This window comes from Salmo salar, chromosome ssa19 (assembly GCF_905237065.1).
Source record: "Salmo salar chromosome ssa19, Ssal_v3.1, whole genome shotgun sequence".
Lineage (NCBI taxonomy): Eukaryota > Metazoa > Chordata > Actinopteri > Salmoniformes > Salmonidae > Salmo > Salmo salar.
Window position 1 is genome coordinate 39,435,834 of NC_059460.1, and position 25,474 is coordinate 39,461,307.

General features: G+C 44.7%; 1 protein-coding gene across 3 annotated transcripts in view; it reads left to right on the top strand.

Annotated features, from left to right (window-relative positions):
• Positions 1-25,474, top strand: part of LOC106578757 (zinc finger MIZ domain-containing protein 1) — a 389,252-nt gene that overhangs the window by 303,700 nt on the left and 60,078 nt on the right. The window contains exon 1 of one of the 3 annotated variants that reach the window (XM_045702292.1): positions 2,110-2,230. The exons of the other annotated variants lie outside the window; for them this stretch is intronic. The gene's annotated coding sequence lies outside the window, so the exon portion shown is untranslated. Of the gene's footprint in view, positions 1-2,109; positions 2,231-25,474 lie in introns of those variants that run through there. 3 annotated transcript variants of the gene reach the window in all.

Below are 25,474 nucleotides of genomic sequence, written 5' to 3' on the forward strand. Positions count from 1 at the left end.
TGCCACAGGTGTACTCCAATCAAGTTGTAGAAACATCTCAAGGATGATCAATGGAAACTCAATTTCGAGTTTCATAGCAAACGGTCTGAATACTTATGTAAATAAGGTATTTCTGTTTTAAATTTTTAATACATTTGCTAAAATAAGTAAAAATCCTGTTTTTTACTTTTTTTCATTCTGGGGTATTGTGTGTAGATTTCTGAAGTAAAAACAGAAATACCGTAACAAAATGTGGAAAAAGTCAAGGGGTTTGATATTAGTGCTGATATTATTAACATAAAGTAGTTTTCACAGCTTTTCCCTCTTCCCCTTTATGGAAGATACTGTACTAGCACGTAGCTACTCTGCGCTAAAGGCTGTAAATCAACTCACTAATCAGACAGTATCTTTGTCTTCCTCAGCCACACGGATGATAGATAACTTATAGCGATGCGATTCACCTGTTTCAGCTGACAGGAAATGCCAGGAGATATGGTTTTAAACTGTCTAGATGATTGTCCTTTCCTTCCTTTTTCCTTTGTGCAGATTTTTTTTTAAATTATTTAACCTTTTTTTAACTAGGCAAGTCAGTTAAGAACAATTTATTATTTACAATGACGGCCTAGGAACAGTGGGTTTACCGCCTTGTTCAGCGGCAGAACGACAGATTGTTACCATGTCAGCTCGGGGATTTGATCCTTTGGGTTACTGACCCAACGCTCTAACCACTAGGCTACCTGCCGCCCCTTGATGACTGCGCGGATGGAGTCAATTCAGGAAGTAAACGGAAATTCCAATCTCAATTTCGATCAGAACAATTTGGAATTTTAATTTCAGTTGACTTCCTGAATTGAATGAATTGAAATGAAATTGATCCCAACCATGGTGTGCGGTGAGCTGACTGAATGGTAAACGAACCACTGCATCCATAAACAACTCCACGCTGTACTGAGTTTCCCTATAGATTATACTAGCTCGCTAGATATATGTAGTAACTACATGGGATTACATTGAAATATGATGTCCGTTCATCTCGTGTGATTTCGTTAGCCATGTCTGGAATTAAAATGTCCATTATTGTATTTTATCCGTCAGATTACTGGCACTAATTTAACAATTTGCTTAATGAATTGCTGCTGAATATCATGAAAATATGATTGTAAAGTAACATATAGTATAATATTGACTGCTTGTCCCTGCCGTTTACACGTTTATAGTTGTGTTATTATTTATCCAAGGCTGGGTGCTCATACAGCTTGGCCCCTCCCAAACACACATACAGACCAGCCCAACCCTTCCCTGTCCTGCCTTGTCCTCTCCTGTCCATCCCTGTCCTGCCTTGTCCTCTCTTGTCCAGCCCTGTCCTGCCTTGTCCTCTCCAGCCCTGTCCTGCCTTGTCCTCTCCTGTCCAGCCCTGCCCTCTCCTGTCCAGCCCTGCCCTCTCCTGTCCAGCCCTGTTCTGCCTTGTCCTCTCCTGTCCAGCCCTGTCCTGCCTTGTCCTCTCCTGTCCAGCCCTGTCCTGCCATGTCCTTTCCTGGCCAGCCCTGTCCTCTCCTGGCCAGCCTAGCCCTGTCCTGCCCCGTCCTGCTGGTCCCACCCTTCTATCTGCCTTTCTCTGCATATCAGGAAGTCAGGGTGTTTGCATCCCAAATGGCACCCTATTCCCTATATAGTGCACACTACATTTCCCCAGGACCCTGGTCTATCAGTAGTGCACTATATAGGGAATAGGATGCCATACAGGATGCATACTCCTTAGTCTCTCAACCCTGCCTCCTACTCTCCCAGAATCCTCCCTGGTTGCCATTACTTAGAATGACTAGTTTTGATGGATTAATTCAACTGTATGCTACGTTAGAGAATAGCAGAGTGGACAAAAAGGGGATAAAAATCACAGTTTAATAATCTACTCATCCGTAACCATTCCTGTCCCTGCTGTTTAAGAGGAGCCCTCTCCGTAACAAACTCTGTTTTAAATGAATTGATTGAGACTTCTTTTTTTTTACCCGTTTCTCTGGACTCGGTCCAAGATACAGGCTGTCTAGCACATTAGGCACCACCCCCTTTGCAAGTTTGAAATGTGAGCTGCCTAGCCTGCTTGTCTGTGTGTGTTTCTTCTCTGTCCCTGCCCTCTCTTCTGGCTGTGTGGCTGTGTCTGTGTGATGTGTTTATTGGGAGGGCAAAAGCAATGGCTCAGTAGACAGAGAGGATACATCTATAACAGCAACAGCTGCAGGAAAATACAACAGAGGTGAGGAAATAAAACATTTAGTTCTCCCTCTCTCACTGTCCCCCCCACCCCTCTCTCTCCCTCTCTCTCTCTCTCACTGTCCCCCCACCCCTCTCTCTCCCTCTCTCTCTCTCTCTCTCACTGTCCCTCCCACCCCTCTCTCTCCCTCTCTCACTGTCCCTCCCTACCCCTCTCTCTCCCTCTCTCACTGTCCCCCCCACACTCTCTCTCTCTCTCTCTCTCTCTCTCTCTCTCTCTCTCTCTCTTTAACCCTTGAAAGTCAGCAGCAGAAAACCAGGTCCTTTATGTTCTAGAGTAGACTGAGATATTCTCTATGATCCTAACACCAGTCCTCCTCTTCCTCTCTGCTGTATGTCCTCATCTTCCTCTCTGCTGTATGTCCTCCTGTCTTCCTCTCTGCTGTATGTCCTCCTGTCCTCCTCTCTGCTGTATGTCCTCCTGTCCTCCTCTCTGTCCTCCTGTCCTCCTCTCTGCTGTATGTCCTCCTGTCCTCCTCTCTGCCCTCCTGTCCTCCTCTCTGCTGTATGTCCTCCTGTCCTCCTCTCTGCTGTATGTCCTCCTGTCCTCCTCTCTGCCCTCCTGTCCTCCTCTCTGCTGTATGTCCTCCTGTCCTCCTCTCTGCTCTCCTGTCCTCCTCTCTGATGTATGTCCTCCTCTCTGCTGTATGTCCTCCTGTCCTCCTCTCTGCTGTATGAACAAAGTTTCCCTTTTTAAAAGTCTTAACCCTCTTGTTCTGCCATGCTATTGTCTCGTGGGGATTTGTTGTCAGAGATAGAGAGCGGAGGTAGTACAGCGAGAGAGGGAGAGAAAGAGGGGGAGAGGAAGAGGGGGAGAGAGAGAGAGTGGTGGAGGGAGTACAGCGGGAGGGAGAGGGGGGGGAGAGAGTACAGCGGGAGCGAAAGAGGGAGAGAAAGTGGGGGAGAGAGGGTGGCGGGGGGAGTAGAGAGAGAGGGAGAGGGGAGGAAACACAGAAAGCTGTAAAATAGCTACTGGCTTGCTTGAGTAGTGCAAAGATAAAAAGAAGCCCTGGCTTCCTGATTCCTGCAAATAAGTATTTGTAGACATGTGAGGTCTCTTTACTGGACAGTGGAGCAAAAAGACAGGGGCAGGGAGGGGGGGGGGGGGTAGCTGACAGGGGGATGGAGGTAGGTTAGTAGTAGTGACTGACAGGGGGATGGAGGTAGGTTAGTAGTAGTGGCTGACAGGGGGATGGAGGTAGGTTAGTAGTAGTGGCTGACAGGGGGATGGAGGTAGGTTAGTAGTAGTGGCTGACAGGGGGATGGAGGTAGGTTAGTAGTAGTGGCTGACAGGGGGATGGAGGTAGGTTAGTAGTAGTGGCTGACAGGGGGATGGAGGTAGGTTAGTAGTAGTAGCTGACAGGGGGATGGAGGTAGGTTAGTAGTAGTGGCTGACAGGGGGATGGAGGTAGGTTAGTAGTAGTGGCTGACAGGGGGATGGAGGTAGGTTAGTAGTAGTGGCTGACAGGGGGATGGAGGTAGGTTAGTAGTAGTGGCTGACAGGGGGATTGAGGTAGGTTAGTAGTAGCTGACAGGGGGATGGAGGTAGGTTAGTAGTAGTGGCTGACAGGGGGATGGAGGTAGGTTAGTAGTGGCTGACAGGGGGATGGAGGTAGGTTAGTAGTAGTAGCTGACAGGGGGATGGAGGTAGGTTAGTAGTAGTGGCTGACAGGGGGATGGAGGTAGGTTAGTAGTAGTGGCTGACAGGGGGATGGAGGTAGGTTAGTAGTAGTGGCTGACAGGGGGATGGAGGTGGGTTAGTAGTAGTGGCTGACAGGGGGATGGAGGTAGGTTAGTAGTAGTGGCTGACAGGGGGATGGAGGTAGGTTAGTAGTAGTGGCTGACAGGGGGATGGAGGTAGGTTAGTAGTAGTATCTGACAGGGGGATGGAGGTAGGTTAGTAGTGGCTGACAGGGGGATGGAGGTAGGTTAGTAGTAGTGGCTGACAGGGGGATGGAGGTAGGTTAGTAGTAGTGGCTGACAGGGGGATGGAGGTAGGTTAGTAGTAGTGGCTGACAGGGGGATGGAGGTAGGTTAGTAGTAGTGGCTGACAGGGGGATGGAGGTAGGTTAGTAGTAGTGGCTGACAGGTGGATGGAGGTAGGTTAGTAGTAGTAGCTGACAGGGGGATGGAGGTAGGTTAGTAGTAGTAGCTGACAGGGGGATGGAGGTAGGTTAGTAGTAGTGGCTGACAGGGGGATGGAGGTAGGTTAGTAGTAGTGGCTGACAGGTGGATGGAGGTAGGTTAGTAGTAGTGGCTGACAGGGGGATGGAGGTAGGTTAGTAGTAGTAGCTGACAGGGGGATGGAGGTAGGTTAGTAGTGGCTGACAGGGGGATGGAGGTAGGTTAGTAGTAGTGGCTGACAGGGGGATGGAGGTAGGTTAGTAGTAGTGGCTGACAGGGGGATGGAGGTAGGTTAGTAGTTGTGGCTGACAGGGGGATGGAGGTAGGTTAGTAGTAGTGGCTGACAGGGGGATGGAGGTAGGTTAGTAGTAGTGGCTGACAGGGGGATGGAGGTAGGTTAGTAGTAGTGACTGACAGGGGGATGGAGGTAGGTTAGTAGTGGCTGACAGGTGGATGGAGGTAGGTTAGTAGTGGCTGACAGGTGGATGGAGGTAGGTTAGTAGTAGTGGCTGACAGGGGGATGGAGGTAGGTTAGTAGTAGTAGCTGACAGGGGGATGGAGGTAGGTTAGTAGTAGTGGCTGACAGGGGGATGGAGGTAGGTTAGTAGTTGTGGCTGACAGGGGGATGGAGGTAGGTTAGTAGTGGCTGACAGGTGGATGGAGGTAGGTTAGTAGTAGTAGCTGACAGGGGGATGGAGGTAGGTTAGTAGTAGTGGCTGACAGGGGGATGGAGGTAGGTTAGTAGTAGTAGCTGACAGGGGGATGGAGGTAGGTTAGTAGTAGTGGCTGACAGGGGGATGGAGGTAGGTTAGTAGTAGTGGCTGACAGGGGGATGGAGGTAGGTTAGTAGTGTCTGACAGGGGGATGGAGGTAGGTTAGTAGTAGTGGCTGACAGGGGGATGGAGGTAGGTTAGTAGTAGTAGCTGACAGGGGGATGGAGGTAGGTTAGTAGTAGTGGCTGACAGGGGGATGGAGGTAGGTTAGTAGTAGTGGCTGACAGGGGGATGGAGGTAGGTTAGTAGTAGTGGCTGACAGGGGGATGGAGGTAGGTTAGTAGTAGCTGACAGGGGGATGGAGGTAGGTTAGTAGTAGTAGCTGACAGGGGGATGGAGGTAGGTTAGTAGTAGTGGCTGACAGGGGGATGGAGGTAGGTTAGTAGTAGTGGCTGACAGGGGGATGGAGGTAGGTTAGTAGTAGTGGCTGACAGGGGGATGGAGGTAGGTTAGTAGTAGTGGCTGACAGGGGGATGGAGGTAGGTTAGTAGTAGTAGCTGACAGGGGGATGGAGGTAGGTTAGTAGTAGTGGCTGACAGGGGGATGGAGGTAGGTTAGTAGTAGTGGCTGACAGGGGGATGGAGGTAGGTTAGTAGTAGTAGCTGACAGGGGGATGGAGGTAGGTTAGTAGTGGCTGACAGGGGGATGGAGGTAGGTTAGTAGTAGGCTGACAGGGGGATGGAGGTAGGTTAGTAGTAGTAGCTGACAGGGGATGGAGGTAGGTTAGTAGTAGTGGCTGACAGGGGGATGGAGGTTGGTTAGTAGTAGCTGACAGGGGGATGGAGGTAGGTTAGTAGTAGTAGCTGACAGGGGGATGGAGGTAGGTTAGTAGTAGTGGCTGACAGGGTGATGGAGGTAGGTTAGTAGTAGTGGCTGACAGGGGGATGGAGGTAGGTTAGTAGTAGTGGCTGACAGGGGGATGGAGGTAGGTTAGTAGTAGTGGCTGACAGGGTGATGGAGGTAGGTTAGTAGTAGTAGCTGACAGGGGGATGGAGGTAGGTTAGCAGTAGTGGCTGACAGGGGGATGGAGGTAGGTTAGTAGTAGTGGCTGACAGGGTGATGGAGGTAGGTTAGTAGTAGTGGCTGACAGGGGGATGGAGGTAGGTTAGTAGTAGTGGCTGACAGGGGGATGGAGGTAGGTTAGTAGTAGTAGCTGACAGGGGGATGGAGGTAGGTTAGTAGTAGTGGCTGACAGGGGGATGGAGGTAGGTTAGTAGTAGTGGCTGACAGGGGGATGGAGGTAGGTTAGTAGTAGCTGACAGGGGGATGGAGGTAGGTTAGTAGTAGTGGCTGACAGGGGATGGAGGTAGGTTAGTAGTAGTGGCTGACAGGGGGATGGAGGTAGGTTAGTAGTAGTGCTGACAGGGGGATGGAGGTAGGTTAGTAGTAGTGGCTGACAGGGGGATGGAGGTAGGTTAGTAGTAGCTGACAGGGGGATGGAGGTAGGTTAGTAGTAGTGGCTGACAGGGGGATGGAGGTAGGTTAGTAGTAGTGGCTGACAGGGGGATGGAGGTAGGTTAGTAACTGAACGCCTGATTAATAACTAAATGACTGTCTGACTGACTGATTAATTGACTGTCTAACTGACTGGCTGACTGGCTTTGTTGTGTGGTTTAGTTGGTTCTCCTCCCCCATTCATTACCCATTTGTTCTGTAGAGCTGAATGAAACACTTGTTCTCCTCAATATCAGGGATGTATCCAAGTTGTGAAATCACACCCTTGTTCTTGTCCCTCCGCTGTGCAGAGTAACTCAAGATCTGATTGGTACTTCAACCTCAAATCATAACGCTGTTGCCTTGTCATGTCATTTTTAATAAGAAACAGACAGGGACCATGCTTTAGTGTGGTATGCAGGTACACATTTCTCCCCCTGTGACAGCATGCTCACGTACGTGGGGAAGAGAAGGGACATGAAAGCAGCAGGACACTTCAATGGCTTCTTCATAGCAGAATAACACTGGATATATTACTGCACCTTCTTCCAGTGTGGGTGGACCATAAATTGAACAGATTCATCCCTAGCTGCTGTACAGATCAACTCATTTACTCACATGCTCCTTTTCAAGGAGAGAGAGGGAGAGTGCCAGAGTTAGATAGAGAGAGGTAGAGAGATAGAGGTAGAGAGATGTAGAGAGAGAGAGGTAGAGAGATAGAGAGAGTTGGAGAGAGGTAGATAGAGGTAGATGGAGAGAGAGGTAGAGAGATATAGAGGTAGAGAGAGAGAGTTGGAGAGAGGTAGATAGAGAGAGAGTTAGAGAGTTAGAGAGTTAGAGGTAGAGAGAGAGGTAGATAGAGAGAGAGGTAGAGAGAGAGAGGTAGAGAGAGGAAGAGAGAGGTAGAGAGAGAGAGAGTTAGAGAGAGGTAGAGAGAGAAAGGTAGAGAGAGGTAGAGAGAGAGAGAGGTAGAGAGAGAGAGAGGTAGAGAGAGAGAGGTAGAGAGAGAGAGTTAGAGAGAGGTAGGGAGAGAGAGAGGTAGAGAGAGGTAGAGGTAGAAAGAGGTAGAAAGAGGTAGAGAGAGAGAGGTAGAGAGAGAGAGGTAGAGAGAGAGAGGTAGAGAGAGAGAGGTAGAGAGAGAGAGTTAGAGAGAGGTAGAGAGAGAGGTAGAGAGAGGTAGAGAGAGGTAGAGAGAGAGAGAGTTAGAGAGAGGTAGGGAGAGTTAGAGAGAGGTAGAGAGAGAGAGTTAGAGAGAGGTAGAGAGAGTTAGAGAGAGGTAGAGAGAGTTAGAAAGAGTTAGAGAGAGGTAGAGAGAGTTAGAGAGGTAGTGCAAACCACTAATTTCAGAAGAGGGTGAGTCAGATAGAGAGATGTATGAGTGTGAATGGTTAAGGGTTGGAACACAGTTATTAAGGAGGGAAACCAGGAAAGAGAGACATCAAATAATTGGGCCCTTTATGTTTTAATCTATACCTGGCGATGACTAAATTATCAGCCACTTCTTCACTTTCTACAATTCCATGTTTGACATTTCAGTTTTTTGGTGGACATGTTGTAATGTCCTCTCGTACGGTGACACTTAACCTGTTGATAGGGTTAATAGGATGCTAGTTGATTTCACTCTAGCAATTCTGACTTAATGTGCAAGTCAACTACAATACACCAGCGGATCACACCGTGTACCCAAACCTCAACTGCACCGTTCAATCTCTCACAATGGGATTAACATGGAGACTGGGATTGAGAAATGTCCAATGTCTGTCTAGTGTCTATCTACTACAAATTTAAATCTAATCTATTGGTTCTACTAAGGGTATTGGTTCTACTAAGTCTATTATATTGGTTCTACTAAGTCTATTATCTTGGTTCTACTAAGTCTATTCTCTTGGTTCTACTAAGTCTATTCTCTTGGTTCTACTAAGTCTATTCTCTTGGTTCTACTAAGTCTATTCTCTTGGTTCTACTAAGTCTATTCTCTTGGTTCTACTAAGTCTATTCTATTGGTTCTACTAAGTATTCTGTTGGTTCTACTAAGTCTATTCTATTGGTTCTACTAAGTATTCTGTTGGTTCTACTAAGTCTATTCTATTGGTTAAACTAAGTCTATTCTATTGGTTCTACTAAGTCTATTCTATTGGTTCTACTAAGTCTATTCTATTGGTTCTACTAAGTCTATTCTATTGGTTAAACTAAGTCTATTCTATTGGTTAAACTAAGTCTATTCTATTGGTTCTACTAAGTCTATTCTATTGGTTCTACTAAGTCTATTCTATTGGTTCTACTAAGTCTATTCTATTGGTTCTACTAAGTCTTTTCTATTGGTTCTACTAAGTCTATTCTATTGGTTCTACTAAGTCTATTCTATTGGTTAAACTAAGTCTATTCTATTGGTTAAACTAAGTCTATTCTATTGGTTAAACTAAGTATATTCTATTGGTTAAACTAAGTCTATTCTATTGGTTCTACTAAGTCTATTCTATTGGTTAAACTAAGTCTATTCTATTGGTTAAACTAAGTCTATTCTATTGGTTAAACTAAGTATATTCTATTGGTTCTATTAAGTCTATTGGTTCTACTAAGTCTATTCTATTGGTTCTACTAAGTCTATTCTATTGGTTCTACTAAATCTATTCTGTTGGTTCTACTAAGTCTTTTCTATTGGTTCTACTAAGTCTATTCTATTGGTTCTACTAAGTATATTCTATTGGTTCTATTAAGTCTATTGGTTCTACTAAGTCTATTCTATTGGTTAAACTAAGTCTATTCTATTGGTTAAACTAAGTCTATTCTATTGGTTAAACTAAGTCTATTCTATTGGTTAAACTAAGTCTATTCTATTGGTTCTACTAAGTCTATTCTATTGGTTCTACCAAGTCTATTCTATTGGTTCTACTAAGTCTATTCTATTGGTTCTACTAAGTCTATTCTATTGGTTCTACTAAGTATATTCTATTGGTTCTATTAAGTCTATTGGTTCTACTAAGTCTATTCTATTGGTTAAACTAAGTCTATTCTATTGGTTAAACTAAGTCTATTCTATTGGTTAAACTAAGTCTATTCTATTGGTTAAACTAAGTCTTTTCTATTGGTTCTACTAAGTCTATTCTATTGGTTAAACTAAGTCTATTCTATTGGTTAAACTAAGTCTATTCTATTGGTTAAACTAAGTCTATTCTATTGGTTAAACTAAGTCTATTCTATTGGTTCTACTAAGTCTATTCTATTGGTTCTACTAAGTCTATTCTATTGGTTCTACTAAGTCTATTCTATTGGTTCTACTAAGTCTTTTCTATTGGTTCTACTAAGTCTATTCTATTGGTTCTACTAAGTCTATTCTATTGGTTAAACTAAGTCTATTCTATTGGTTAAACTAAGTCTATTCTATTGGTTAAACTAAGTATATTCTATTGGTTAAACTAAGTCTATTCTATTGGTTCTACTAAGTCTATTCTATTGGTTAAACTAAGTCTATTCTATTGGTTAAACTAAGTCTATTCTATTGGTTAAACTAAGTATATTCTATTGGTTCTATTAAGTCTATTGGTTCTACTAAGTCTATTCTATTGGTTCTACTAAGTCTGTTCTATTGGTTCTACTAAATCTATTCTGTTGGTTCTACTAAGTCTTTTCTATTGGTTCTACTAAGTCTATTCTATTGGTTCTACTAAGTATATTCTATTGGTTCTATTAAGTCTATTGGTTCTACTAAGTCTATTCTATTGGTTAAACTAAGTATATTCTATTGGTTAAACTAAGTCTATTCTATTGGTTAAACTAAGTCTATTCTATTGGTTAAACTAAGTCTATTCTATTGGTTCTACTAAGTCTATTCTATTGGTTCTACCAAGTCTATTCTATTGGTTCTACTAAGTCTATTCTATTGGTTCTACTAAGTCTATTCTATTGGTTCTACTAAGTATATTCTATTGGTTCTATTAAGTCTATTGGTTCTACTAAGTCTATTCTATTGGTTAAACTAAGTCTATTCTATTGGTTAAACTAAGTCTATTCTATTGGTTAAACTAAGTCTATTCTATTGGTTAAACTAAGTCTTTTCTATTGGTTCTACTAAGTCTATTCTATTGGTTCTACTAAGTCTATTCTATTGGTTCTATTAAGTCTATTGGTTCTACTAAATCTATTCTGTTGGTTCTACTAAGTCTTTTCTATTGGTTCTACTAAGTCTATTCTATTGGTTCTACTAAGTATATTCTATTGGTTCTACTAAGTCTATTCTATTGGTTAAACTAAGTCTATTCTATTGGTTAAACTAAGTCTATTCTATTGGTTAAACTAAGTCTATTCTATTGGTTAAACTAAGTCTATTCTATTGGTTAAACTAAGTATATTCTATTGGTTCTACTAAGTCTATTCTATTGGTTCTACCAAGTCTATTCTATTGGTTCTACCAGGTACTTAATCCATTCTGATTGTTATTCCTCCTATCAGAAATGTTGTCATTCGTTATGTATTGCTAGTGAAATGCTGAACCCTATATATTTAAACCCTACAGAAACCAACTCGAGCAGAAGATGTCTGACAGACTCAGGTACCTGTTGTGTGTCACAGCGATGTACTGTTCAATACGGCAACTGTCATGTCATCGGCTGAATCAATCAATCAGTCAATCAATCAATCAATCAATCAATTAATCAATCAATCATCCTCATCACTGTATGTGTCTCAAATGGCCCCCTATTCCCTGTGTAGTGCACTGCTTTTGACCAGAGCCCTGGGTGCCATTTGGGATTATTTTCTGTCAGTGTTGGTGGACGTGTTTTATAGGAACAGACATACATTGAATGGCGTGTGCATCCGATGTGTATTTTTAATTGAGCGCGTTGCGAAGGTTCCCGAAGGCTTTCTTTGGCTGCTAAACTGTTCTGTCTGTGATAGCATGGTTGTTTACACGTTGTTGAATCATTTTGCTTTCGTCATAACATAACTACGCCGGCGATGTTGAGTCAGATTTATTTCTTTGTACTTTTCCGTAGGTACAGTTGAAGTCGGAAGTTTACATAGGTTGGAGTCATTAAAACTCATTTTTCAACCACTCCACAAATTTCTTGTTAACAAACTAGTTTTGGCAATTCGGTTAGGACATCTACTTTGTGCATGACACAAGTAATTTTTCCAACAATTGTTTACAGACAGATTATTTCACTTATAATTCACTGTATCACAATTCCAGTGGGTCAGAAGTTTACATACACTAAGTTGACTGTGCCTTTAAACAGCTTGGAAAATTCCAGAAAATTATGTCATGACTTTAGAAGCTTCTGATAGGCTAATTGGCATCATTTGATTCAATTGGAGGTGTACCTGTGGATGTATTTCAAGGCCTACCTTCAAACTCAGTGCCTCTTTGCTTGACATCATGGGAAAATCAAAAGAAATCAGCCAAGACCTCAGAAAACAAATTGTAGACCTCCACAAGTCTGGTTCATCCTTGGGAGCAATTTACAAACGCCTGAAGGTACCACGTTCATCTGTACAAACAATAGTATGCAAGTATAAACACCATGGGACCACGTAGCCGTCATACCACTCAGGAAGGAGACGCGTTCTGTCTCCTAGAGATGAACGTACTTTGGTGCAAAAAGTGCAAATCAATCCCAGAACAACAGCAAAGGACCTTGTGAAGATGCTGGAGGAAACAGGTATAAAAGTATCTATATCCACAGTAAAACGAGTCCTATATCGACATAACCTGAAAGGCCGCTCAGCAAGGAAGAAGCCACTTCTCCAAAACTGCCATAAAAAAAGCCAGACTACGGTTTGCAACTGCACATAGGGACAAAGATCGTACTTTTTGGAGAAATGTCCCTCTCGTCTGATGAAACAAAAATAGAACTGTTTGGCCATAATGACCATCGTTATGTTTGGAGGATAAAGGGGGAGGCTTGCAAACCAAAGAACACCATCCCAACCGTGAAGCACGGGGGTGGCAGCATCATGTTGTGGGGGTGCTTTGCTGCAGGAGAGACTGGTGCACTTCACAAAATAGATGGCATCATGAGGTGGGAAAATGTGGATATATTGAAGCAGCATCTCAAGACATCAGTCAGGAAGTTAAAGCTTGGTCGCAAATGGGTCTTCCAAATGGACAATGACCCCAAGCAGACTTCCAAAGTTGTGGCAAAATGGCTTAAGGACAACAAAGTGAAGGTATTAGAGTGGCCATCACAAAGCCCTGACCTCAATCCTATAGAACATTTGTGGGCAGAACTGAAAAAGCATGTGCGAGCAAGGAGGCCTACAAACCTGATTCAGTTACACCAGCTCTGTCAGGAGGAATGGGCCAAAATTCACCCAACTTATTGTGGGAAGCTTGTGCAAGGCTACCCAAATCGTTTGACCCAAGTTAAACAATTTCAAGGCAATGCTACCAAATGTTAATTGAGTGTATGTAAACTTCTGACCCACTGGGAATGTCATGAAATAAATAAAAGCTGAAATAAATCATTCTCTCTACTATTATTCTGACATTTCACATTCTTAAAATAAAGTGGTGATCCTAACTGACCTAAGACAGGGAGTTTTTACTCTGATTAAATGTCAGGAATTGTGAAAAACTGAGTTTAATTGTATTTGGCTAAGGTGTATGTAAACTTCTGACTTCATCTATATGTACCTATTGTTTTTAAATAGATGAATGTTATGCAATGTTTGTTGAATTTGAAGTTGTTGAATTAGTTTAATGTCTGAGGTGTCCTGTACATCAAGCTGTCTCTCTACAGAAACAGGAGATAGACTAGTGTCCTGTCCAGGGGGTGTACTGTACATCAAGCTGTCTCACTACAGAAACAGGAGATGGACTAGTGTCCTGTCCAGGGGGTGTACTGTACATCAAGCTGTCTCACTACAGAAACAGGAGATGGACTAGTGTCCTGTCCAGGGGGTGTCCTGTACATCCAGCTGTCCTGTGGGCTGTTGTGTCTTGGACAAGGTGTACTACTACTAGGTTAGAGGTCCAGCAGCATATTAGACCATCTGTCTCTCAGTCGATGAAGTGAACAAATCTGGGATTAGGTAATCAGGTCATCTCTGGTTGTGTCCTGTGGTCGTCTCTGGTTGTGTCCTGTGGTCGTCTCTGGTTGTGTCCTGTGGTCGTCTCTGGTTGTGTCATGTGGTCATCTCTGGTTGTGTCATGTGGTCGTCTCTGGTTGTGTCATGTGGTCGTCTCTGGTTGTGTCATGTGGTCGTCTCTGGTTGTGTCCTGTGGTCGTCTCTGGTTGTGTCCTGTGGTCATCTCTGGTTGTGTCCTGTGGTCATCTCTGAGCCACTCCACCTGTCTCACTGACAAGCCATGAATGAGTGTACCGAAGCCTACTTCTTAAAGGTTGAATAGCAGGATTGAGAAGGAACGCTGTGTAATTATTAGTCAGTGATTGGTGAATCACTCGACAGGTAGAGTATTGCTCTGGCTCACTAATTCACCCTCTTACTCACTCTCTAGTAGGCGTTTTCAGTCCTAGGGTTTTTTCACGTTTCTATTGAATGTCAATGTGGTTGTGTGTTGTTATTTGGGCCGTGAATTGACAAGGACCTCACGATACAATATTATCATGATACATTATATATACAAAAATGTGGACACCCCTTCAGATTAGTGGATTCAGCTATTTCAGCCACACCTGTTGCTGACAGTTGTATAAAATTGAGCGCACAGCCATGCAATCTCCATAGACAAACATTGGCAGTAGAATGGCCTTACTGAAGAGCTCAGTGAATTTCAGCTGCCCCGGTAAACTGTAAGTGCTGTTATTGTGAAGTGGAAATGTCTAGGAGCAACAACGGCTCAACCGTGAAGTGGTAGGCCACACAAGCTCACAGAACGGGATCGCCGAGTGCTGAAGCACATAGTGCGTAAAAATTGTCTGTCCTCGGTTGCAACACTCACTACAGAGTTCCAAACTGCCTCTGGAAGAAACGTCATGGGGACCATACAGAAATGGTTTGTCGAGATCGGTGTGGAAGAACTTGACTGGCTTGCACAGAGCCCTGTCCTCAACCCCATCGACCACCTTTGGGATGATTTGTAACGCCGACATGCGATCCAGGCCTAATCGCCCAACATCAGTGCCCCGACCTCACTAATGCTCTTGTGGCTAAATGGAAGCATGCCACCGCAGCAATGTTCCACCATCTAGTGGAAAGCCATCCCAGAAGAGTGGAGGCTGTTATAGCAACAAAGGGGAGACCAACTCCATATTAATGGCCATGATTTTGGAATGAGATGTTTGACGAGCAGGAGTCCACATCCTGTTGGTCATGTAGTTGTCGATACAATATGTATGATTCTCATGATTCTATTTGTATCGTGATTGGATACTGTGATTTCATGTTCCAAACATATTGCGTATGTATGCTGCAGAGAGGAAACTAGTTTTTAATGTAACCTTTATTTAACTAGGCAAGTCAGTTAAGAACAAATTCTTATTTACAATGACAGCCTACCGAGGAACAGTGGGTTAACTGCCTTGTTCAGGGGCAGAACAACAGATTTTTACCGTGTCAGCTCGGGGATTCGATCCAACAACCTTTCGGTTACTAGTTCAACGCTCTAACCACTAGGCTACCTGCTGCCCCAAGTGGGCGACAGTGGGGTGTCGTGATCAGTCATGGAAATAAAACTGCTCAAAACGAATTGTTTCCCTATTTTAAAGAAGACGGAGAACAAGCTACTGAAGTTTGGTACAGCCAACTAGCATTCAAAAATATATATATATTGTGACATTGTCAAAACGATACAATATATCATCACAAATAATATCCCGATATGTAACCGTATGGAGGTTCTCTCACATCACTAGTTGTTGTCAAGGGGAGATGGTTGTTAGGCCATTCATTCCCAGTCGCCTTTTCAGTGTTATATATGGTTGTTTCTAATGAGTCCAGTAGGGTGTCGTGATAATGTTTGTCCTCCTCTGTGTGTGTTTTTCAGTCCTCTTCCTGTTTGGTTTTGGGTTTTAACCCACTGTGAGAGGGTCACAGGTGACTCTGCCGCCGGAGTGTTTGTGTGCCAATATGGAACTGCTGTTCGTTCATTACCCATCACCCCTGGGGGTCCACAGACACACGGTCGCATCTGCTGCCGTCCCTTAATTTGTTTTATTGAAGACGAGGGCTTAATGGTTCCTCTTTGTTAATGGCAGCCTGTTGCCGGGGGAAACCGTCTGGTGGTCTGGAAGCTTCTTCTTCTCAGGTCAACCGCTCTGATAATCTGCTGACACACACACACACACACACACACACACACACACACACACACACACACACACACACACACACACACACACACACACACACACACACACACACAGTATAGTATATACACACTTAAACACACACACACACCTAAACATACACACACTATACACACACACACAGTATAGTATATACACACTTAAACACACACACACCTAAACACACACACACTATACACACTAACACACACACCTAGTTAAACATACTCACTGACATTGTAAACACCAGCCATGGGAAGAACACCTTTATAGCGCAGGATCCTCGGTCCGCCCTTGTTGCATGTTTTTTTTTTCTTCCGTAACACTACACAGCTGATTGAAATTCTAAAAGCTTGACGATTAGTTGATCATTTGAATCAGCTGTGTAGTGCTAGGGAACAAAACAAAACGTGTACCCAGGGTGGGCCGAGGACCGAGTTTGAGAAACTCTGCTCTATATTGACTTTCTCTTCTCCAACAGATGAGGCCTTAATCAATTTATTATAAATAAATTACAATTTGAAAAGTATTTGTTTCGTTTTAACTATAATAGTTTGGGTCCTTTATACACAATCAGAATTAAAGTATATAATGTTGTTGATTTAAACCAATAAGACAAGTGATTTGTTTGTGTCATGCTGTTAATTTAATAGCCTATTAAAAGAATGCTTCTGATGTTGTTCATTTAATAATAATGTTCCCAGATTGGGCTTTATTAAGATATAAAGTTTTAGTTGCCAGAATGGGCTGAATTAAGTTATAAAGATGCTGTTGCCAGATTGGGCTGAATTAAGATATAACGATGTAGTTGCCAGATTGGGTTGAATTAAGATATAAAGATGTTGTTGCCAGATTGGGTTGAATTAAGATATAAAGATGCTGTTGCCAGATTGAGCTGAATTAAGTTATAAAGATGCTGTTGCCAGATTGGGCTGAATTAAGATATAACGATGTAGTTGCCAGATTGGGTTGAATTAAGATATAAAGATGTTGTTGCCAGATTGGGTTGAATTAAGATATAAATATGTTGTTGCCAGATTGGGTTGAATTAAGATATAAATATGTTGTTGCCAGATTGGGCTGAATTAAGATATAAAGATGCTGTTGCCAGATTGGGCTGAATTAAGATATAAAGATGTTGTTGCCAGATTGGGCTGAATTAAGATATAAAGATGTAGTTGCCAGATTGGGTTGAATTAAGATATAAAGATGTTGTTGCCAGATTTGGTTGAATTAAGATATAAAGATGTTGTTGCCAGATTGGGTTGAATTAAGATATAAAGATGTTGTTGCCAGATTGGGCTGAATTAAGATATAAAGATGTAGTTGCCAGATTGCGTTGAATTAAGATATAAAGATGTTGTTGCCAGATTGGGTTGAATTAAGATATAAAGATGTTGTTGCCAGATTGGGCTGAATTAAGATATAAATATGTAGGTTTGGAGGAGTTTTACTATAAATCAGCGTACTGTCACTGCGAAAGACATGCATTAACAGATTGAAGTTAGGGATTTCTTTAGGATTTCTGCATAAGGAATTAATGCTCTTCAGGAGGGAGGGAGGGAGGGAGAGAGACAGAGAATTTTAGAGCTGTCACTATGCAGTGACTCACTCGGAGATGGTTGATGCAGCAACACAAAGAAAACAGGATGTAAAATCTGCCTCGGCATTTGCCTCCCTCCTCCCCTGTGTGTCTCCTGCCACCACATGGCCACATATGTTCTTCAGTGCAGTAATACCTTCTTGGCGATGGGCCAAAGCTCGGCTGAGGCACCCTCTCCTCTTCACCGGCCGGACGCACATGGCATGACATGCTGGCCATGTGTCCAAGAGGACACATGATACACACACTCTAGTAGGACACACACATACCGTGGCCAGCAGGGCAGGAGGCTGTGTTTAATCCGGAGCCCATGCCGTGCAGCAGCGAGAGGAATGAGCCATAAAACCTAGCCAGTCTGGCTCCCTATGCGGCACGGGGCCTAAGTAGTCACTGAGATGGCTCCAACATCACTGGCTTCCCAGAGAGAGAGACAGAGGAGGCAGAGGATGAATGAGGGAGGCAGAGAATGAATGAGGGAGGGGGAGGGAATGAGGGAGGAAGGGAGAGAATGAGGGAGGGAGAGAATGAGGGAGGGAGAGAGAGAGGGGAGGCAGAGAATGAATGAGGGAGAGAGAGAGGAGGCAGAGGATGAATGAGGGAGAGAGAGAGAGAGAGGAGGCAGAGGAAGAATGAGGGAGGCAGAGAATGAATGAGGGAGGGAGGGCGGGAGGGAATGAGGGAGGAAGGGAGAGAATGAGGGAGGGAGAGAATGAGGGAGGGAGAGAGAGAGGGGAGGCAGAGAATGAATGAGGGAGAGAGAGAGGAGGCAGAGGAGGAATGAGGGAGAGAGAGAGAGAGGAGGCAGAGAATGAATGAGGGAGGGAGGGAGGGAGGGAGGGAGGGAGGGAGGGAGGGAGAGAGAGAGGGAGGCAGAGAATGAATGAGGGAGAGGGAGAGGAGGCAGAGAATGAATGAGGGAGGGAGGGAGGGATGGAGGGAGAGAATGAGGGAGAGAGAGAGGGAGGGAGAGAGAGAGGAGGCAGAGAATGAATGATGGAGGGAGGGAGGGAGGAAAGAATGAATGAGGGAGGGAGGGAGAGAGAGAGAGAAGGAGATGCAGGGAGGGAGGGAGGGAGGGAGAGAAGGAGATGGAGGGAGGGAGAGAGAGAGAGGAGGCAGAGAATGAATGAGGGAGGGAGAGAGAGAGAGAGGAGGCAGGGAATGAATGAGGGAGGGCGAGAGAGGAGGCAGAGAATGAATGATAGAGGGAGGGAGAGGAGGCAGAGAATGAATGAGAGAGGGAGGGAGAGAGAGAGAAGGAGATGCAGAGAGAGAGAGAGAGAGGGAGGGAGGGAGAGAAGGAGATGCAGAGAGAGAGGGAGGGAGAAAGAGAGAAGGAGATGGAGGGAGAGAGGGAGGGAGAAAGAGGAGATGCAGAGAGAGAGGGAGGGAGAGAGAGGAGATGCAGAGAGAGAGGGAGGGAGAAATAGAGGAGATGCAGAGAGAGAGGGAGGGAGAAAGAGTCACATGTTTTATTACACACAAAACGGTTGACATTCATAGACATGTTTCAACCCTCCCTCCCTCCGTCCCTCCCTCCTCCCTTTTTCCATCCCTCCGTCCCTCCGTCCCGGAGATGGAGCAAATATGTCATGAAATATATCTTCATGAATGTCTCATTCCGCTAAAACAGTTTAAACTAATACAGAACTAAATGGTCAGCTGTGTCTGTTGAATTAAGTATGTTACTGTATGTTAACATTGTTTAACGGGCTCCTAAAAGTGTTACCATAGAGTAGAAATAATCCACTGAACCTTGGCTAACACTTTACTTAGTTTTGATATGTACAGTAGCATTCATAAAGCCTTCATATGCATGACATAGAGTCACATGTTAATGTACATGTATGATCTAGGCCCCTCCCCCCTCTGTCTCTCTCCTTCTGTCTCTCTCTCTCTGTCTCTCTCTTCCCTCTCTATTGCTCTGTCTCTCTCCTTCTGTCTCTCTCTCTCTCTCTCTCACTCTCTTCCCTCTCTATTGCTCTGTCTCTCTCCTTCTGTCTCTCTCTCTCTCTCTCTCTTCCCTCTCTATTGCTCTGTCTCTCTCCTTCTGTCTCTCTCTCTCTCTCTCTCTTCCCTCTCTATTGCTCTGTCTCTCTCCTGGTCTCTCTCTCTCTCTCACTCTCTTCCCTCTCTATCGCTCTGTCTCTCTCCTTCTGTCTCTCTCTCTCTGTCTCTCTCTTCCCTCTCTATTGCTCTGTCTCTCTCCTGTCTCTCTCTCTCACTCTCTTCCCTCTCTATCGCTCTGTCTCTCTCCTTCTGTCTCTCTCTCAATTTCAATTCAATTCAGTAGACTTTATTGACATTGAAAGTTAAATTACTTGTCAACGTAGACATTTAACAAAAAATGGTGGGATCAACATCAATAAGGCATCAATAGTAGTAGTAGTGGACATGGGATCACCATTAACAACAACTACAACAACAATATTAATCAGAATAATTATACATTAAAGCAATGGTAGTAGACCAGTCTCAACCTGACTGAGAAGACACATGACATGATATGAAAGACTAAACTAAATGGGAAATATTATTGACATTACGTTACACTTTTCACTGGCTGTCCCTCAGGTTGTGGCAGGTGGACACATAGTTAGCTTTTCACCCAATAAATATTAGAAATTATATAGTTTCATATTCTTTTGGGAAAGAAAGATTCCCTTAGGTCTGAGTATTTGTCACAGTGTAATAGGAAATGCAGCTCTGTCTCTACCTCTCCCCTGGAGCAGAGTGAGCACAGCCTGTCCTCTCTGGGCAGCCAGGTTTGTCTGTGACGACTGGTCTCTATAGCCAGACTGTCCTCTCTGGGCAGCCAGGTTTGTCTGTGACGACCGGTCTCTATAGCCAGACTGTCCTCTCTGGGCAGCCTGGTTTGTCTGTGACGACCGGTCTCTATAGCCAGACTGTCCTCTCTGGGCAGCCAGGTTTGTCTGTGACGACCGGTCTCTATAGCCAGACTGTCCTCTCTGGGCAGCCAGGTTTGTCTGTGATGACTGGTCTCTAAGCCAGACTGTCCTCTCTGGGCAGCCAGGTTTGTCTGTGACTACCGGTCTCTATAGCCAGACTGTCCTCTCTGGGCAGCCAGGTTTGTCTGTGATGACCAGTCTCTCTGAGTCTTTATGGGGTTGGTTTGGGTTAGTGAACTGAGCCTCAGAACCAGCTGGCTGAGTGCTGTCCTGAGTCTCTATGGGGTTGGTTTGGGTTAGTGAACTGAGCCTCAGAACCAGCTGGCTGAGTGCTGTCCTGAGTCTCTATGGGGTTGGTTTGGGTTAGTGAACTGAACCTCAGAACCAGCTGGCTGAGTGCTGTCCTGAGTCTCTATGGGGTTGGTTTGGGTTAGTGAACTGAACCTCAGAACCAGCTGGCTGAGTGCTGTCCTGAGTCTCTATGGGGTTGGTTTGGGTTAGTGAACTGAGCTTCAGAACCAGCTGGCTGAGTGCTGTCCTGAGTCTCTATGGGGTTGGTTTGGGTTAGTGAACTGAACCTCAGAACCAGCTGGCTGAGGGAACTCTTCTCTTGTTTCATCTCTTGACATTGAAGAGCTGTGTGATGAAGTGTGATGAAGTATGGTTGTAAAATGTGCTGGCTCTTTTTTCTATTTGAATGAGGAGGTGGTTTTGGCCCAGTTCTGCTCTACATGCGTTATTTAGAGTTCTTCTTTCTTTATCTCGCTCTCCTCTCTCTCTCTCTCTCTCTCTCTCTCTCTCTCTCTCTCTCTCTCTCTCTCTCTCTCTCTCTCTCTCTCTGTCTCTCTCTCTGTCTCTCTCAGTTGAATTTAGTTTAGCCTGCAGGTGGTCTAGGCCCAAGTCCGTTCAGGGGAGGGTTGTAAGACTAGTTAGAGGGGGTTCGTGTGTGTGTGTGTGTGTGTGTGTGTGTGTGTGTGTGTGTGTGTGTGTGTGTGTGTGTGTGTGTGTGTGTGTGTGTAGAGAGAGTCCCCTCCGAAACTTCACTAGAATGTCTCCTGTTAGTTTTCTCATAGTGTGTTTTGTTTTCAACCCCTCTGGTAAAGGACCTTTAAACTAGCTATTCCTCTGCCTGTGTGTTCATATCATTCACCCTGTAACGACCGCTGTGATAGTATTCTGTGTGTTCATATCATTCACCCTGTAACGACCGCTGTGATAGGATTCTGTGTGTTCATATCATTCACCCTGTAACGACCGCTGTGATAGGATTCTGTGTGTTCATATCTTTTACCCTGTAACGACCGCTGTGATAGGATTCTGTGTGTTCATATCATTCACCCTGTTACGACCGCTGTGATAGTATTCTGTGTGTTCATATCATTCACCCTGTAACAACCGCTGTGATAGGATTCTGTGTGTTCATATCATTCACCCTGTAACGACCGCTGTGATAGGATTCTGTGTGTTCATATCATTCACCCTGTAACAACCGCTGTGATAGTATTCTGTGTGTTCATATCATTTACCCTGTAACGACCGCTGTGATAGGATTCTGTGTGTTCATATCATTCACCCTGTAACGACCGCTGTGATAGGATTCTGTGTGTTCATATCATTCACCCTGTAACAACCGCTGTGATAGGATTCTGTGTGTTCATATCATTCACCCTGTAACGACCGCTGTGATAGGATTCTGTGTGTTCATATCATTCACCCTGTAACGACCGCTGTGATAGGATTCTGTGTGTTCATATCATTCACCCTGTAACAACCGCTGTGATAGTATTCTGTGTGTTCATATCATTTACCCTGTAACAACCGCTGTGATAGGATTCTGTGTGTTCATATCATTCACCCTGTAACGACCGCTGTGATAGGATTCTGTGTGTTCATATCATTCACCCTGTAACGACCGCTGTGATAGGATTCTGTGTGTTCATATCATTCACCCTGTAACGACCGCTGTGATAGGATTCTGTGTGTTCATATCATTCACCCTGTAACGACCGCTGTGATAGGATTCTGTGTGTTCATATCATTCACCCTGTAACGACCGCTGTGATAGTATTCTGTGTGTTCATATCATTCACCCTGTAACGACCGCTGTGATAGGATTCTGTGTGTTCATATCATTCACCCTGTAACGACCGCTGTGATAGGATTCTGTGTGTTCATATCATTCACCCTGTAACGACCGCTGTGATAGGATTCTGTGTGTTCATATCATTCACCCTGTAACGACCGCTGTGATAGGATTCTGTGTGTTCATATCATTCACCCTGTAACGACCGCTGTGATAGGATTCTGTGTGTTCATATCATTCACCCTGTAACGACCGCTGTGATAGGATTCTGTGTGTTCATATCATTCACCCTGTAACGACCGCTGTGATAGGATTCTGTGTGTTCATATCATTCACCCTGTAACGACCGCTGTGATAGGATTCTGTGTGTTCATATCATTCACCCTGTAACGACCGCTGTGATAGGATTCTGTGTGTTCATATCATTCACCCTGTAACGACCGCTGTGATAGGATTCTGTGTGTTCATATCATTCACCCTGTAACGACCGCTGTGATAGTATTCTGTGTGTTCATATCATTCACCCTGTAACGACCGCTGTGATAGGATTCTGTGTGTTCATATCATTCACCCTGTAACGACCGCTGTGATAGGATTCTGTGTGTTCATATCATTCACCCTGTAACGACCGCTGTGATAGGATTCTGTGTGTTCATATCATTCACCCTGTAACGACCGCTGTGATAGGATTCTGTGTGTTCATATCATTTACCCTGTAACGACCGATGTGATAGGATTCTGTGTGTTCATATCATTCACCCTGTAACGACCGCTGTGATAGGATTCTGTGTGTTCATATCATTCACCCTGTAACGACCGCTGTGATAGGATTCTGTGTGTTCATATCATTCACCCTGTAACGACCGCTGTGATAGGATTCTGTGTGTTCATATCATTCACCCTGTAACGACCGCTGTGATAGGATTCTGTGTGTTCATATCATTCACCCTGTAACGACCGCTGTGATAGGATTCTGTGTGTTCATATCATTCACCCTGTAACGACCGCTGTGATAGGATTCTGTGTGTTCATATCATTCACCCTGTAACGACCGCAGTGATAGGATTCTGTGTGTTCATATCATTCACCCTGTAACAACCGCTGTGATAGAATTCTGTGTGTTCATATCATTCACCCTGTAACAACCGCTGTGATAGTATTCTGTGTGTTCATATCATTCACCCTGTAACGACCGCTGTGATAGGATTCTGTGTGTTCATATCATTTACCCTGTAACGACCGCTGTGATAGGATTCTGTGTGTTCATATCATTCACCCTGTAACGACCGCTGTGATAGGATTCTGTGTGTTCATATCATTCACCCTGTAACGACCGCTGTGATAGGATTCTTTGTGTTCATATCATTTACCCTGTAACGACCGATGTGATAGGATTCTGTGTGTTCATATCATTTACCCTGTAACGACCGCTGTGATAGTATTCTGTGTGTTCATATCATTCACCCTGTAACGACCGCTGTGATAGGATTCTGTGTGTTCATATCATTCACCCTGTAACGACCGCTGTGATAGGATTCTGTGTGTTCATATCATTTACCCTGTAACGACCGCTGTGATAGGATTCTGTGTGTTCATATCATTCACCCTGTAACGACCGCTGTGATAGGATTCTGTGTGTTCATATCATTCACCCTGTAACGACCGCTGTGATAGGATTCTGTGTGTTCAGAGATCAGAGAATTGATCAAAAGCAGTAAGCTCATGTATCTGTCCTTGTGTATTACTCCAAGTGTGTGTGTGTTTATGTGTGTGTGTGTGTGTGTGTGTGTGTGTGTGTGTGTGTGTGTGTGTGTGTGTATCCTTCAACGTTTGTGAATATCACTCGACGTGTGTTCATGACTTGTGTAGAAGTCAAGACCGGACATATTTTGGGTTGGTGAGAGTCATGTGGGATGGGACCAGGTGGAACAGTCCTGTTTGTCTGTCTGTTCAAGGAGAATGGAGGGACCAGGTGTCTGCTAGATGGACAGAGAGAGAGAGGGACCAGGTGTCTGCTAGAGGGACAGAGAGAGAGAGAGAGGACCAGGTGTCTGCTAGATGGACAGAGAGAGAGAGAGAGAGAGAGAGAGAGAGGGAGAGAGAGGGAGGGATCAGGTGTCTGCTAGATGGACAGAGAGAGAGAGACCAGGTGTCTGCTAGATGGAGAGAGAGAGAGAGAGAGAGAGAGAGACCAGGTGTCTGCTAGATGGAGAGAGAGAGAGAGAGAGAGAATCAGGTGTCTGCTAGATGGACAGAGAGAGAGAGAGGGACCAGGTGTCTGCTAGATGGACAGAGAGAGAGGGAGAGAGAGAGAGAGAGAGAGAGGGGAGGGATCAGGTGTCTGCTAGATGGACAGAGAGAGAGCAAGAGAGAGAGAGAGAGAGGGAGGGAGGGATCAGGTGTCTGCTAGATGGACAGAGAGAGAGCGAGAGAGAGAGAGAGAGGGAGGGATCAGGTGTCTGCTAGATGGACAGAGAGAGAGGGAGAGATCGTGCCAGGTGTCTACAAGACAGAGAGAGAGAGCAATGGAGGGACGGAGGGGAGAGGAGAGGGAGAGAGCCCTGGGCATCTGCCATACCTGCTGTCTCTTCAGCATCCCCGGCCAGAGAAAGAGAGGAGCGGGGGGAGAGAAAGAGAGGGCGGGGGAGAAAGAAATATAGAGAATGAGATAGAGGGATTGGGTGATGGAGAGAGAGATGTAAAGAGAAGACCTTATGATGGTAAAGACAGCCATGTGTCTGCTCATCACACCTTCTACTTTAGGATGTACCCTCAGGCCCTAGGATGTACCCTCAGGTCCTAGGATGTACCCTCAGACCCTAGGATGTACCCTCAGACCCTAGGATTTACCCTCAGACCCTAGGATTTACCCGCAGGCCCTAGGATGTACCCTCAGACCCTAGGATGTACCCTCAGACCCTAGGATGTACCCTCAGGTCCTAGCATTTACCCTCAGAACCTAGGATGTACCCTCAGACCCTAGGATTTACCCTCAGGCCCTAGGATGTACCCTCAGACCCTAGGATGTACCCTCAGGCCCTAGGATGTACCCT